The 16762-nt window shown below is 37.3% G+C and overlaps 1 non-coding gene across 1 annotated transcript; it reads left to right on the top strand.

Annotated features, from left to right (window-relative positions):
• The first annotated feature begins 15345 nt into the window (after window positions 1–15345).
• Window positions 15346–15451, top strand: LOC121209005 (small nucleolar RNA R71). The gene has a single exon (XR_005904123.1). It is a non-coding gene; the product is annotated as a small nucleolar RNA R71 (small nucleolar RNA).
• The last annotated feature ends 1311 nt before the right edge of the window (window positions 15452–16762 follow it).

Below are 16762 nucleotides of genomic sequence, written 5' to 3'. Positions count from 1 at the left end.
AGACACTTCAATGTGACACGCCAGATTTAGCCATAACGTCTAGGCCGAGTTTGGGGTGTTACAATGCGGTTGGTGCAAACTATTGGTGTGATCAATAATGGTTTAGGTTATTAAGTTTCAGTTGTATTGCAGGTTATATCTAAGGGGTTTGTAATCAGTCTCTTGCAATGGGTTAAGTGTGTGAGCCTCAATCAATCGATCAAGGCAAGTGATAAGTAACCTTTAGGATAAATGGTATAAAAAGGGATTGTTTAATCCTGTTGATTAAGGGACTGATGGTCTATCGTGTTTGAATCTACATTTGGAGCGCTTGTGGACTATTTGTGCACTTTCGCAATAAGGTGTGTAAACACAACCTCAACTATGGAAATCAGCAAAAGCCAAAATAAGTAAATCATGACGCTACACGGGCGTACACTCGCTCGTGTGGTGGTCCGTGTGACTTAACATGGGCATGTGATCGTTGAGGCCGGCCATGAGCCATTTCATGGACCAAGGTCATTTTGGGTCATTTTGGGTCGAACTAGGCCATGTGGGCCCCACGGTCATGTGGGCCTCACACGGGTAAACCATACGGACGTGTGGAGAATAATGGGCCAGGCTGTGTAAACCACAAGGTCAAGGCCATTTCTGGGCTACTTGGGCCACATGGGCTGGCAATATAAGCCGTGGGCCCATTTTCACTGTTTGACAATTAAGGTTGCACGGGTCGCCCAAGACGACTATGGACCTAGTGTTGGGTCGGTAAGCGTACCTGGACCCCCTAGTTGATAAAATGACTATTATGCCCCTAGTTGATAAAATGGCTATTATGCCCCTAGTTGATAAAATGACTGTTATCCCCTATGAGATGTATGATTATATTTGAGCATGCCATTTTAACCCTATTGAATACATGTATGATAGTATGACATGACATGACTTGAAGCATGATATGTTGCATGGGGGTGGGGTTTATTATGATTGGAGGAAGTGTATTGTGCTGGCAGCTTTGCTTCAAATACTGTTTAGTGCCGCAACCAATACTAGTTGAAGTGTAGGGATGGGCGGGTTGATTATATCCCCACATAGAGTGTAGTGTTGGACAGGGATGGAGTGTAGAGGCTGGTTGTGTAGGATTTCTTGATTGCATATCTGTACCATTACTGTTACTTAGATGGGCTCAGGCCTAAACTGATATTGATATCGTAATGGGTTAAGGCCCTAACTGAAACTGAACCATTATTGAAATGGGCTTAGGCCCATAGTGTATATGCTCACTGTTTGGTTATTTGATATGGGGTTACAAACTGAGTTTTCATAAACTCACCCATCTGTTTATCTGCGCAGGTTATCCCCAGTCTTAAGCGGATCAGTTGCTGCGAGGGACACAAAGGTGGCCACACAACCGCACATACTTTCACATTTGATTTTTAAAGTATAAGTAATTTTATTTTGGGTATTTTTACTGTAATAAGTCCTTTATGGATTTTTAATTTAATTTGGGTTTTTATTTGTTTTGATTTATAACTGCTGGCGATAAGGAAAGACGCGGATTTTCAAAAAGAAAACTATTTTTCAAAAACACCACGAATATGCAACATGTTTTAAGAGTGTCCACAAGAAATAATGTTTTAAAATACAATTATACTAATGACGTTTTAAAATGATTAACTTTTTGACAAACAACTCACATTTTGAATTAAACAAATGTCTTTAAGATCACACAAGGAGGTTAAATAGAGAACGGGTTTTCATCAAACATCACACTTGCAAAAGAGCACTTTAATGTGACATCGCCAGACTCAGCCATAACGTCCAGGCCGGGTTTGGGGTGTTACAATTTTTTTTCCAAAACCAATCATGAACTTGAAGAGAAAGTAAACAAAATGCTAGTAATTGTTAATGATTTTGATAAGAAGAATTTAGATTTACATAATTTATTTTCTAAAGTTCATGATAATCATGAAAAGCAACTTAAGTTGCTTAAAAGTAAAAAGGCTCACTCTAACAAAGTTTTTGAAAAAGGAGAAAATTCAAAACAAAACTTTATTAAAAGTAGTTTTAATTTCTATAAACATATAGGTCCCCAAAGCTTTACAAAAGAAAAATTATTAAAAGTGTATGGGTTCCTAAAGGACTCATAACTTGTAACCTCCCAAACCCGGCCTAGACATTATGGCTAGATTGAGTAGGTTACATTAGCCACTGAAATGGCTGAGCTAACTTATGTTACTTTTGAAAACTTTAAATAAACTTTTAGGGAAAAATCATAGTATTTTGAGTTAGTTTAAAACATTCATTTATTAGGTCAACTATACTTGAGATTCATCTTATTGTTGATAGTGTTGTTTTAGAAAAACCGTTTGCTTTTCGCACTTTTTTGTAACAACTTGATGTTAAACTAATGCAGTGGAAAAACCATTTCTCAAGTCATTTTGGAAACCTAGTTGCCTTATCAATTTGTTTTTCAAAAATAGTTCATTTACAAAATAGCAGAAATTAGGGAAAATTGTCAAATTTTACTTAAGTCTGATATCATGTATTATCCGGTTATTATGCTCGAGTAATCTACGTAAGCAAAAATCCCCAAATGAAAAGTTACCAAGCCACAGACCATAAGTAATTAAAAATTACAAACCAAAACCAATAAAGGTTGATTAATACTAATTAAAAATAGTTTGAAGTCTAAGGTGATTCTCCAAATGCCGAGTCCAGTCCTAATTTCGAGGTTTACTTGAAAATTAAACACTATAGAAGGTGAGCTCATTAAAGCTAAATGTAAGACAAATAGTAATTTAAACAGACATAGATATCAAATACAGTGAAACATACTAGCATTAATAGAAGAACACAGAACCATCGCTGGAACTTCATATCATTACATAGCCATTATCAATATTGATGTCAAATGGTGCATGAGCATGGGTCATCATTCATTCGAGCAACAATCATTAATTTCAATACCGGCATACATCAATAACATTTGAATATGTTGTGCACATGATGCAACACAAAAATGTTCCTACCCATACGATCTGCTACACACCACGAGTTCCCCAAAACCCATCAGCCAAACTCCATCGAATACGAGCATAGCTCGATGTGGTAAAACCATCGAAAAACAACAATGCAGTAAAATTGCCAAATAACAAATAATGTGATAATATCACCAATAATATATAATGTGATAAAATCGCCAATCCCCTTAGTACTCTTCTGTTAACCCCAAAATATCCCATCCCAATGCATATGCAATATGTCATGCAAACTCATATACAACCATAATTCAATACTTTTCACATTTAATTGACATGTTTAACACGTCCTCAATAATCAAATGCTTTCAGTAAATGGAAATAGCGTTCCAAATTTCAAACTACCATTATGATGGTGTCAATCAATATAATTCAATTCCATATACTTTAAACCAAAAGTAACACCCTATAATCGGCCTGGTTGCCAAGCCCGAATATCACGATGCCACATTATTGTCTCGTGCCATACATAACATTTTAAAATCTCGTTGTAAAAGAAATGTCTTTTATTTTAGTATTCAAATAGGTGTTAAGTCAATCTCACTTTTTAGTTATCATTGTTACATGCTAAACATACATCACATAGTCTTATAACAATAATTATACATGCATTTAGACCAATCGATAAATTTTCCAAACTATTATGAAGGTATCGATACTAAAAGAGTGGTATTGATATTTCTCTCAAATGGTATCGATACCACTTGGAAAATGTAATGCCCCAATTTTTAGGTTTTCTGTGTTTCTGTGATTTTTAAAATTTGTGTGTGTTCTAGTTGGTTAATATATATATTTTAGTAGGTTAGTGGGCCTTTGGAAGGCCCAAAATTAAGTTAAATCCGTGGTAGTCTTCGAAATTTTAATTTTATGAACAGGTGATGCAATTGGCGTTTGGGCTTTTAAGAGTAAAGGGGTAAAAGATGACACAAAAAGTAGTCTGGTGTAGTGGCAAGGTGGCGCCACTTAGGGGACAAGGAAGTGACGCCATAGAGGAAGCAAGGGGTCCAAGGTTCAAGTCTTGGCTCTTGCAATATATTTTGGTTTTTCTTTTCAATAAATCTGGAAGCAAGTAGGTGCGCTTTAAAGTTTAATGTGTTGGATTTATGACACAAATGAGTTGATGGCCTAGTGGTGGTGGCGTGAGTTGGCATGTGAGAGGACTTTGGTTCGAATCCCTTGGCACACAAAGGCTGATTATTTTGCTATGTTGGGACGGCAAGAGTTGGTGTTGGTTTTAAACTCTGGTGATGGAGGGATCCCACATCGGGAAGCTAACATAAGAGTAGATGGAGAGCTGGTTTTAAATAGAGCAAACCATGAGGAGAGTAGGCATACCCTTCTTGGCTATCCCTTTCGCTTTGTGATGTGTTCGTTTGGGTTGGGCGTCAGCTAAGAGTGTTTGGAGCGCGGATTAACTGCAGTCTCCTAACAGGTGTGTATTTCTCATTACTCTAACAGTAGGACGACTATTTCGGGCCGCATAGGCTAAAATGGGCCATGTGGTCCCAATGGGTCCATAGGCCCAAGTGGATAAGTTGTAAAATTACTAAAATACCCCTATAGGGTAGGACTACCGATTTACCCCTGGAGGGTAAAATGACTATTTTGCCCCACGTGCGTAAATGACTAACTTGTGTGATGATTGGGTTAGTTGACGTGGATTTATGTTAGTTATCGTTAATTCGTAAGTCTAATGTGTTAGTGATCGATTGTAGGATTATCACGTGGGAGATATCGTCATCAATCGTCATCAACTAGTTGTGTAAACGACACCCTCCCTTAGACTGAATCGGTAAAAGCTGAAATACCGAAACATTGGTATTTTGTGAACTCGCGAGCATGTAAGCGCTCGTGAGACAGTTGTTAATGAATATGATGCATTTGGATGATTAGAGTGCAGAGTGTGCATTTTCGTGCACAATGGTATTTTTGGGCTTAATGGGCGAACGGGCCACTTTGGTAAGAAGACGAGGTAAGTACTTATGATTACTTGTGGACTAAATTGTAAATTCATCATATTTTGCACCGAGGTAAGTTCGTATGTAAATAATGCATCGTTTTTAGTTACGTTATCACATTTTATTATGTTTTATGAAATGTGGCTGAATATTGAATGAAATTAACAAGTATCGAAAAGTGAGGAATTTCCCGATTAAACATTAGGAACAGAATAGGATACAAATGACATGTAACTAGTGACTCAAGTGTGGTTCTATGTGAAGGCCACTTTGAGAAGAGATAGCTTGGTCACAAGTGTGGTACTATGTGAATACCACTTTGTGAAGAAAGATAGCTTTGATCACAAGTGTGGTACTATGTGAAGGCCACTTTGTGAAGAAGGTAGGTTTGACTACAAGGGTGGTACTATGTGCAGGCCACCGGGTATCCGTTATTATTCCAATGTATTCAACGGGAAATAACTAGGTGTAATTGGCTATGACTATGTGATGAATAAGTACAGGTACATGTGTGTAAACTTATGAGCAATGTGCTCGATATGTGATCGAACTTTGGTAAGATTGATAAGGAGTAAGTGTTACAATGAAAGTTACTACAAAGAAAACATGAAAGAGTAAAATTTAGTAATAAAATAGTTTTGGACAACAGTAGTTGTATGACTTTGAAAAATCACCAAAAATGGTGGGAATCGAATTAGAGGTTGAATAAGATATGAAATTAGAGGTTGAATTTCATATTATGAGATATTTGAATTTTTGTTAGACAGAGTGACAATGATTTCGAAATCCCTTATTCTGATTTGGGAAAATCATTAAAAATTGTAAAAAAAAATAACTATGCATTATAATTTATATGCTTAAAATTCTTAATGAGTCTATTTTCAAAAGACACAAATGGAAACATCATTTGAATTCCGTATGAGGAGATAATTAATTTTTAGGGAAGAGGGGTCGAAACTGTCAGACAGCGAAATAGGGGAGACTTTAAAGAATAAATTGTACTTATTGGCTAGACCAAAAATTCTGAAAATTTTATGGTAAGAAGATATGTGAGTCTAGTTTCAAGAAAAATTAGTGGATCTTAATTTGGAGTTCCGTATCTCAAGATATAAATAATTTAGTGACTATGACTCGAGTAGACAGCTTGAGATGAATAAGAGTAAATAGTGGAATTATGTGCAATTATGATTGTATTATCTTAAGAACATATTTGAGAATTGGTAAAAGCATGTTAATAAATTTCTTACTATTTACATACGAACTTACTAAGCTATATAGCTTACTCCATTTATTTTCTGTGTTTATAATGTCCTCAGGTTAGCTCGGGTTGGAAGTCGCCGGAGAACCTATCACACTATCAGACTAACAAATTGGGTATGTATAATTCTTATACTTAAGGTCATGGCATGTATAGGGCACTTGGTTATTTTTTTATGTGTCATAATTGTTTTGGCCTAAAATGTTGGCCTATGCTATTTGAAAGTTCATTGTTGTGTAAGGCCATTTGATGTTGTTATATTGGCTATATTATAAGTCCATGATGATGCATTTCAAGGATGTGTATGCTTACATATGTGGATGAATGAGTGGTGACATCTATGTGTGACATAAATTTGTTTGCAACAGTAAGTCAGATTAGTGTACAGGCTAGGGACATGGCCATACGAGCTACACGGCCATGTCCTAATATCACACAAAAGTGTGCCCCTGTTTTTCATGAAATTTTTTAAAGCTTTCTAAAGTTCTTGGTTTAGTCCCGAATAGTTTCCAAAGCATGATTTGGGCTTCGTAGGCCCATATTAGGGACTTTAAGATGAAATGTGAAAAGTTTTAAATTTGAACACAAATCATGACTCAGTTTTATACGATTGCATGTGTTTATGTCTGGTAATACCTCATACCCTATTCTAGTGTCGAACACGGGTAAAGGGTGTTATAGAAAAGTAGATTCAAAAGCTAGAGACTTGAAAAAAAGATCGATGGGTAAGCCATATCAATCTTCATCAAAGAAATCCAGAGATTCATATGCTCGCCCAAATGCTTCGAACAGAGATCATAGAAAACAATACTCAGGTTCTAAAGCTCAAGCTACATCAGTATCGAGTGTTGACAGTGTGAATGAGAACAAACCCGAGTGTCAGCAGTATGGGAGATGGCATTTTGGAAATGCTGGAATAAAACTAATAAAGCTTGTTACAAATTTGGTTCGCTAGATCACTTTATCCGAGATTGCCCTGAGCTAGATGAGAAACATAAAGTTCAGAATGTGAGATCCATCGAATACAGGTAAACCACCTAGAATTACCGAAAATGTAAGTGGTAGTAGAGGGGGCAACAAAGGATTCAGCTATGAGATCCGAGGCCAAAGTACTTGCTAGAGCCTACGCTATTCACGCTTGCAAAGAAACGTCATCTCTAGATGTTATCACTGGTACTTTCACTCTTTATGATACTAATGTGATTGCATTAATAGATCCAAGATCAACCCATTCTTATATATGTATGAATTTAGTATCTAGTAAGACTTTGCCTGTAGAGTCTACTGAATTTGTGATTAGAGTATCAAACCCCTTAGGCAAATGTGTTTTAGTTGACAAAGCCTATAAGAATTGTCCGTTAACGAATTTGGGATTTTTTTTCCAGCTAATCTGATGGTGTTGCCATTCGATGAATTTGATGTGATTTTGGGTATGGATTGGCTAACAATGCATGATGCTATAGTGACTTGTAGATGGAAGACAATTGAACTGAAATGTCAGAATAATGAGACTATTAGAATTGAATCTGATGATCTGAATAGTTTTCCAGTTGTGATCTCATCTATGTTAGCTCAGAGATTTGTGAGAAAGGGGTGTGAAGATTATCTTGCTTATGTACTTGATACGAAAGTGACAGAAACAAAGATTGAATTAGTACCAATTGTGTGCGAGTATCCAGATGCATTTCCCAAAGAGTTATCGGGTTTGCCACCTATCAGAGAGGTTGAGTTTGGTATTGAATTAGTACCAAGAACAACATCGATATCAATAGCTTCGTATAGAATGGCTCCAACAAAGTTAAAAGAATTGAAAGCTCAGTTGCAAGAGTTGACAGATAAAGGTTTTGCTAGACCGAGTTTCTCTTCCTGGGGTACACCGGCGTTATTTGTGAAAAAGAAAGATGGCACGATGAGAATGTGTATAGACTAACGACAGCTCAACAAAGTGATGACCAAGAATAAATACCCTTTTCCACAAATAGATGATTTGTTTGATTAGTTAAAAGGGACAATAGGGTTTTTGAAAATTGATTTGAGATCGGGTTATTACCAATTGCGAGTTAAAGACTCAGATATGCCAAAGACTACATTTAGAACAAGGTACGGATACTACAAATTTCTTGTTTTGCCTTTTAGACTAACAAATACACCTACCATTTTATGGACTTGATGAACCGAATTTTCAGACCGTACTTAGATCGATTCATAGTTGTGTTTATTGATAATACTTTGATTTACTCTCATGATGAATCTGAGCATGTCGAACATTTGAGAATTGTGTTACAAACTTTGAGAGATAAATAGTTGTTTGCAAAGTTCAGCAAATGTGAGTTTTGGTTACGACAGGTTGGTTTTCTAGGACATATAATTTCAGTCGTGGGCATTTGAGTTGATCCAAATAAAATTTCTACAATCATAGATTGGACGCCTCCAAGAAATGTATCTAAAGTTCATAGTTTTCTGGGACTAGCCAGTTATTATAAATTATTTGTAAAAGGCTTCTCGATGATTGCGACTCTGATGAAAAGATTGCTTCAAAAAGATGTTAAATTTGAGTGGTCAGAAAAGTGTCAGCAGAGCTTCGAACAGTTGAAAGCATTATTAACAGAGGCAACATTTTTAGTTCAGCCTAAGTTGGGTAAAGAATTCATAGTTTTTAGTGATGCATCGTTAAATTGTCTAGGTTGTGTTTTAATACAGGAAGGAAAAGTTCTATCTTATGCCTCGAGACAGTTGAAGTCATACGAAAAGATTTATCCGGCACACGATCTAGAGTTAGCAGCTGATACGCGATATTCGTGACATGTTTTAAATATTTACAATGAATCATTCTTGAAACTAACTATTATCACGATGAAGGCAAGTGTACCTATCGAACAGTAGTATGGCTTTAGCAAGACCAAACTATCGAACCCAAAGGAACTAAAAGTACTAGTATCAACTTTCTTTTTATTATCTAGCCTAAAAAAATAAAAGGGTTTTGTTTATCTAACTAATTAATTAAACTAAGAAATCACAGAAAAGAAATTTGGGGAAATACTTTTTGGAAAACTCGATTGATTAAGACAATACCTAAGGAAAAATCCACCTAGACTTGAGAAGCATTAGAAGCATCGAATTCACCAATTTTAAGGAAAAATCATCCATAAAATGTGCTAAGCATGGGATAGAAATATGTATAAATTACGATTTATCAAATACCCCCACACTTAAGCATTTGCTTGTCCTCAAGCAAAATCCTCAACTCATAATCAAAATAAATTCTTCTCAACTTATAATTTCTATCGATAATATCTCAAAATAACCCATAGGTAATCATACATTGAAAATTCAACTAAAAGAACATCAAAGTTTCAAACATTCCAAGTTGAGCATTTTATTATGAAAACATAGGTGTCTCCCCTCATCTAAGTAATTACCTTTGATTCAAAATATCATAGAGTTTCATATCCTCACTAAAGATTCACTCAAATCACTCGAGGTGTTTAAGAACAATAAATGAAGCACTCAATAGTCAATAATGAAAAGTCATTACCATAGGCTTGCATGAAAATCAAATCTCCACCATTATAAATTGAGATGAAAAATCAATCAAAAGGTCTTTAGAGGGTTGTAATGTGGCTTTGGTTAGAGGGTGTGGTCAAAGCTGAAAGAAAGGGTTAGAATTGAGATTGAATTGAAAAATTGCCGAACTAGAAAAATGACTAGTCATCAATTGCGTACAACAGAGATTTTTCTCAGAATATGGAATTTAACTTCTTTAGCTTAGAAGATCACTACTACTAATATGTATACATGTATTTTTTTTATTTTTTTTAAGAACAAGTCAAATTACAAAATAGAATAAAACATAACTAAGCAACTATTCCAACTCAAATCTTGATAAAAATAGGGATCAATATTGAGGGTAAATCAATGAATGGGTTGTTAGGCTCAAGGGGGTTCACTAAGGGTTAATTGTGAAGGTAGGCTTTTATAGAGTGAGTGGGTTAAACCTAAGTGCCTTTATCATTTTGACATATCAAATCAAATGGTGTGGTCTTGACATGCATAATCAAGCAAGTTCTAGAATAACAATTCAATACTAACGCACTCATAATGAAAGTGAGCATGAAAGAAATAATAGATGCTCTAAAGGCTCAATATCTCACAAAAATTATGGCTCTCTTTTTTTCTTTTTCTTTTTTTTTTTTGATGTTTAAACTTGTGACTTCCAACTCAAACTAATACCTAAACTTGGGGAAACAACCTAAAAGTTTTTAATTCTTCAAAAATCAACTTATCATGCTTGATTCCCTAATGTCTTAAAGTTTAAACAACCAATGCATAAGTGCCTATGTTTTAATTCAAGATATGTCAATAAACATTATAGACTAATTGGAATTCATTCTAATAATGATATGAGAAGATCGCATGAGAATAAAACAAAATTCAGGGATTTTTCTGATATAAAAGACCCACCACACTTAAAATGGACATTGCCCTCAATGTACAAAGGTAGATATATTGAAAAAGATAGATTTATAATCATAAGATAGGGAGAGAAGTGAAACTTCTAGAATGATGAGTGAACTTCTTGGACTGGAGTTTTGGAGAATAATCGGCGTGAGAGTAGAGGAGGATACTCTGGTGGTATTAGAGGTTCATTAGTCTATAAGTCCTGAGCCAAAAGAATATTATATCTGGTGGTAGCTATGGTCGTGGTCGAGCAGGACATGGCAGTCGTGGAGAACATTTCCCGGTGGAGTTTTTAGTTCCTATGTGATGATGAGCTTGAGGAGCTCATTATAACTGTGACAAAATCAAGAACTTTTTAAAAAGTAAAAGGAAGCATAATTACTCGTAATGGAATAACTAAATTTGATAATTGTAAAATAAAAATTATAAAATCTAATAGAAATAAGCTTAAAGAAAAATAAAAAGTAGTCTTAAAATAGAATAAAAATAAAAACATAAATTAATAAATAAAAGTTTTTAAACATCTTCATCGCTAGGTGGTTCGCGAGGTGGGGGTGGCGATGAGATGTGGAAGTGCTGACAAATCTGCTATAAAGTAGCATCAATGTTATCGAAGCGCTAAAAACACTATTGCTCAAATCGGGTAAGGCGCTCAGAGATGTCAGCGTATAAAGCCGGCATATTAACTGGACAAGGGGGTGGTGGTGGTTGAGACGGTGGGTCCTTATGACGTGGAGGGACATCATCAGTAATGTCCTTAGGGTTTCCCTTATCGGCTGATTGGACGAAGCGATACTGAGAAGGGTGGGTTCATCGGTGCTTCTCGATCATCCTCATACTAAGCATGCTCGAGATGCCTTGTAGAGACATCTAGCCAATAAGAGTAAGGGATGATGCTTGGGCTGCTGTGTTGAGGAGCCCAAAGTGTCGTGCCAGTCAAGTCACGTAGGGGCTAATGGAGATGACCCCCCTCCGATGCCGCTCCATCTAGTGGTGAATGGCAAGGGAAATAAAGTAGGTGAGGTCGAGTACATGCCCGTTCGCCATGCTCCATAGAAAGTAGACTCGTGAGTGTTGACGATGCCGGTGCTCTCTCAACATCCTTTTAAAGTGTGTGCCATGATGGCATGTAGGTACCTCAAGGAGGGAGAGAGAGCCGATGCCTTGGAATAGCTCGGATCGTAAGTGGCTGAACCGGGGACCAAAGCGTACCAGCACTTCGAGGGAGAGTAGTGGATATGGTGACGAAGAGTGTCGAGGTCATTCTCATCCATGAACTCCTCTGTGTACATGCCCAAAGCTATACCGAACTCGGGCACACTCAACTGGCGGACTAAACCGCCGAGACGGAACTGGACTATTCTAAGATCATCAAAGTTGGTCATGACGTCTTGAACATGGAATGTTGAGCAAAGTTCAAGTGTGACTCAAGGTACGTCGGCTCGATGATCACAAAGAAAAGGTCCCATGGATCGGTTGTCAGGAGTGCTTGTACATCATCAGCCAACTGGACTTGTTCAAGCGCTGTCAGTCAATGCAGCGGTCCACACCTAAAGGTCATGCCCGTAGGATTTGGAATAGTTCCTCCTAATTTTCGGGTGGAAATTGGAGGTATGGGTGGCGAATTTTCGCGGTAGGGCCTGAGGAAGACGCCCCTTTCCACTTTTTCGAAGTGGGAATGGTAGTTTTCTTGCCACGTGAGCTTGACATGATATACCTGGAAGAAGAACAAAGAATATAACATAACTAACTAACTCAAGAAGTAATCATGAATATAGTTAAACTAACTAGTCCAACCAACAATACTCAGCAGTTTAATCTAAATTATAGAAGTTTATATAGCAATTGACATAATAAAAGCATGATTATAGTGAGAACTATGAATATAAATAAAAAATCTACCAAATGAAACCATAAGAAACATAAAATTAGTAAAAGTGGTGAAGAAAATAGAGAGAAAAGAGTAAACAAACGCTAAAAAGTTGAGAATGGGTGTCAAAAATGGAGTTGGAGGCAGCGCACGGGTGTAGCAGGAAGACCGTGTGGACTTGCAGCGGCTAGGGTTAGAGATTTTGGGTGAAGAAGATGATGAATAGTGAAGGGTATTTATAGATTTTGGGACACACGATCAGGGGACACGCCCATGTTCCCCAATTTTTTCCTGTGTGATTCACGAATTTTAAATTTGGGCGCGTCTGACATTTGGCCCACGCTCATGTTCCTTGGGCGGGTGGGTGCACACGGCCGTGTCGCATGGCTGTGTCTATCTTCGTTCGCTTTTTCCACGCCCGTGTATGTAGGCCCATGCCCATGTTAATTTGACAGGTTCGATCACGGGTTCTAGACATGAGGGCGGTGAATGCTCGTGCTATTTTCTCAGGTTCAACCATGGTTCTACGACACAGGCGTGTCACATGCCCGTGTTGTTTTGGCAGATTCGCCCATGGTCCTAACGCACGGCCGTGGCGACTTATCGCATCCAATGTTGGGGAAACTTTCGCCCTATTTTCACACGGCCTAAGGCATGCCCATGTTCCTGGTCGTGTGTGCTTTAGAAAGCCTGTGTTCCATGAGTTGGTTAGTATGTTAGATGTTAAAACTAAAATTTAAAGAAATTAATATTGTTAGTGCTCGGGTTGCCTCTCGAGAAGCGCTTATCTATTGTCTAAGCTCGACTTACCTCTCTGGTGTGTGATCATGGTGGATCAAGGAGTTTACACTCCTCATCCCTGCTATAAATTTTATCAACATAAGATTTAAGATGAGTACTATTTACCTTGAACGTGCCGAATTTGGGGTGATTTACCTCAACCGTTTCGTATGGAAAAATGCTAGTTACCGTAAGAGGGGTTTCTTTATTCGATTCAGAAGTGGTGATTCGAGGATCTGCTGATCTAGTAGTACTTTGTCTCCAACATGAAGTTGATTTGGTGAGGCATTGAGCTCGTTCTGGCGTAGTTTTTGTTTATCATGTTTTCTCAGTTTATTTGTCATTTAACTCCTCGATTCGTAACCTTCGTTCTTTATAGGTAGATTCTTTGTTGTGGATTGAACATGGCCGATGTGTGTCCTTCGAACTTATTTCTTGCAAAATAGGTTGCACTGTATGATCAGTCTTAGTAGAACAATTTGTACAATCACCTTCAATTTTTGATGTGTTGTATAGGTTGCGAGCTTGAAGGTTGATTGTTTCGTCTCCTACACGAAGTGCGAGTTCACCTATGCCAACGTCAACAATTGCTCTAGCAGTTGCTAAAAAGGGCCTTCCCAAAATTAAAGAAACATTACTGTCCTCTTCTATGTCTAAAACAACAAAATCAAATTGGAATATAAATTTGTCAATTTTAACAAGTACGTCTTCAATGATACCCCTAGGAAATCTGACAGTTTTATCTGCTAATTGAATGCTCATCCTAGTTTGTTTGGGTTTCCCTAGACCTAGTTGCTTAAACAATTTGTAAGGCATAACATTGATACTAGCCCCTAGATTAGCCAACGCATTATTGAGATCTAAACTACCAATTAAACAAGGAATCATAAAATTCCCTAGATCTTTTAGTTTGTTGGGTAGCTTGTTCTGAAGAATGGCTGAGCAAACTGCGTTCAGCTCCATATGCGACCTTTCATCTAACTTTCGTTTATTTGCTAGAAGCTCCTTTAAAAATTTGATTATGCTCAGCATCTCGAAAGTGCTTCAATAAATGGTAGGTTAATATGTAGTTTCTTTAGAAGTTTAAGGAATTTACCAAATTGTTCGTCTGAGCGGTCTTTCCTTGTCGCATTGGAGTATGGCACACGAGGTTTATATTCTATACTTACCAATTTTTGTTCGTTTTGGCCTACCTCATTCTTACCTTCGCTTACCACCGGTTCTGGCCTTAGTTTTGCCACTAACCTTTCCTCATCTTGAATGGCAATTGCGTTGAGTTGCTCCCTTGGGTTAGATTCAGTGTTGCTTGGCAGACTATCTTATGGTCATTCAGAAATCAACTTGGCGAGCTGTCCAACCTGAGTTTCGAGCCCCTGGATTGATGCTTGTTGATTTTTGAGTGCCGTCTCGGTATTCTGAAAACAAGTCTTTGACACCGAGATGAATTTGGTTAGCATCTCCTCAAGGTTCAGCTTTTTCTCCTGCTGGTATGGTGGTTGCTGAAAGCCTGGAGGGGGTGGTGGTTTCTGATTTCCTTGGCCTCCTCATGAAAAATTCGGGTGATTCCTCCAACCTGCATTGTAAGTATTGCTATAAGGATTATTTTGAGATCGAGGATTATTACCCATGTAATTTAACTGCTCGTTCTCCATATTGTGGCCATAAGGTGGGTATTCTGAATTGCTCGATCCACCTCCATTTGCTACACACTACATTACTTGGTGAACCTGTAAAGAACTAAGAAAACCATTAATTTTCTTATTCAAGAGTTCTACCTGATTAGAGAGCATGGTGACCGAATTGACATTTTAAACGTCGGTTGTTTTCGTTGGCTTTGTCCTCATGACTTGCCACTGATAGTTATTCAGTGACATCTCCTCTATAAATTCATAGGCATTTTCAGGTGTCTTATTATTGATGGTTCCTCCAACGGCTGTATCAATCATCTGCCAAGTCGAAGGATTCAGGCTATTATGAAACGTTTGAACCTGTAGCCAAAGCGGTAACCCATGGTGAGGGCACTTTCTCAAAAGGTCCTTGTATCTCTCCCATGCATTGTAGAGTGTTTCTAAATCCATCTGTACAAAAGAAGAGATATCATTATGTAATTTAGCTGTTTTAGCCAGTGAAAAATATTTTAATAAAAACTTTTCGGTCATTTGTTCCCAAGTAGTAATTGACCCCCGCGGTAATGAATTTAGCCACTGTTTAGCTTTGTTTCTCAATGAAAAAGGGAATAACCGAAGGCGAATGGCGTCATCAGAAATGCCATTAATTTTAAATGTATTACGTAGTTTTAAAAAGTTTGCTAAGTGAGCATTGGGATCGTCGTCCTACAAACCATCAAACTGAACAAATTACTGTATCATTTGAATTGTGTTAGGTTTCAGTTCAAAAGTATTTACAGCTACAGCAGGTCTAACTATGCTCGATTCAGTTCCTATTAAAGAAGGTTTAGCATAATCGCAGGAGGTAGCAGATTTTTTTGGTTTTCAGCCATCTCCTCGGTGGTGGTTGAAGTATCTTCCTCTTGCTCTTCTGTGTAATGTAAGCTTCGCCTTATTTCTCTTCGGTTTCTGCAAACTGTGCGATCGATCTCACTATCAAATAGTAATGGTCCTGACGGGTTTCTTTTGGTCATAAACTAGAAAAACCTATCAGAATAAAATAAATGAAGAATTGGAAACGAAAATAAAATTTTAAATTGCAATAAAAGTAAAATTTTAAAGTAATAAAAATTGAGTGTTCCTAATATCTTAGTTCCCCGGCAATGGCGCCAAAAACTTGATACGTGATATTCGTGATAGGTTTTAAATATTTATAATGAATCGTTCTTGAAACTAACTATTATCACGATGAAGGCAAGTGTACCTATCGAACAGTAGTATAGCTTTAGCAAGACCGGACTATCGAACCCAAAGGAACTAAAAGTACTAGTGTCAACTTTCTTTTTATTATCTAGACTAAAAAAATAAAAGGGTTTTGTTTATCTAACTAATTAATTAACCTAAGAAATCACAGAAATGAAATTTGGGGAAAATACTTTTTGGAAACTCGATTGATTAAGACAATACCTAAGGAAAAATCCACCTAGACTTCACTTGTTATTTGACTCTGAATCGGACGATTTATTCATTCAACTTGTTCCGTAGAGATCCCTAAGTTATATTATTATCTCTCTCGAGACTAACAACGTCTAACCGTAGATTGAATAGTTGAAATCTCTTTCTAATTAACGCCCCAGGGTTGCATTAACTCGATCTATGGATTCCCTTATTAGGTTTCACCCTAATCCGAAAAAATCTTGTCACCCTATCTCTAGGCGCGCAACCAACTCCGCTTAATTATGACAAATTTACTCTTAGACAGGGTCTATTCCTCCTCTGAATAAGAGTTTAACTTGAATCACTATCCTAGAATA

This window comes from Gossypium hirsutum, chromosome A10 (assembly GCF_007990345.1).
Source record: "Gossypium hirsutum isolate 1008001.06 chromosome A10, Gossypium_hirsutum_v2.1, whole genome shotgun sequence".
In the NCBI taxonomy this organism is placed as follows: Eukaryota; Viridiplantae; Streptophyta; class Magnoliopsida; order Malvales; family Malvaceae; genus Gossypium; species Gossypium hirsutum.
This window is presented reverse-complemented; position numbering and strand designations above follow the sequence as displayed.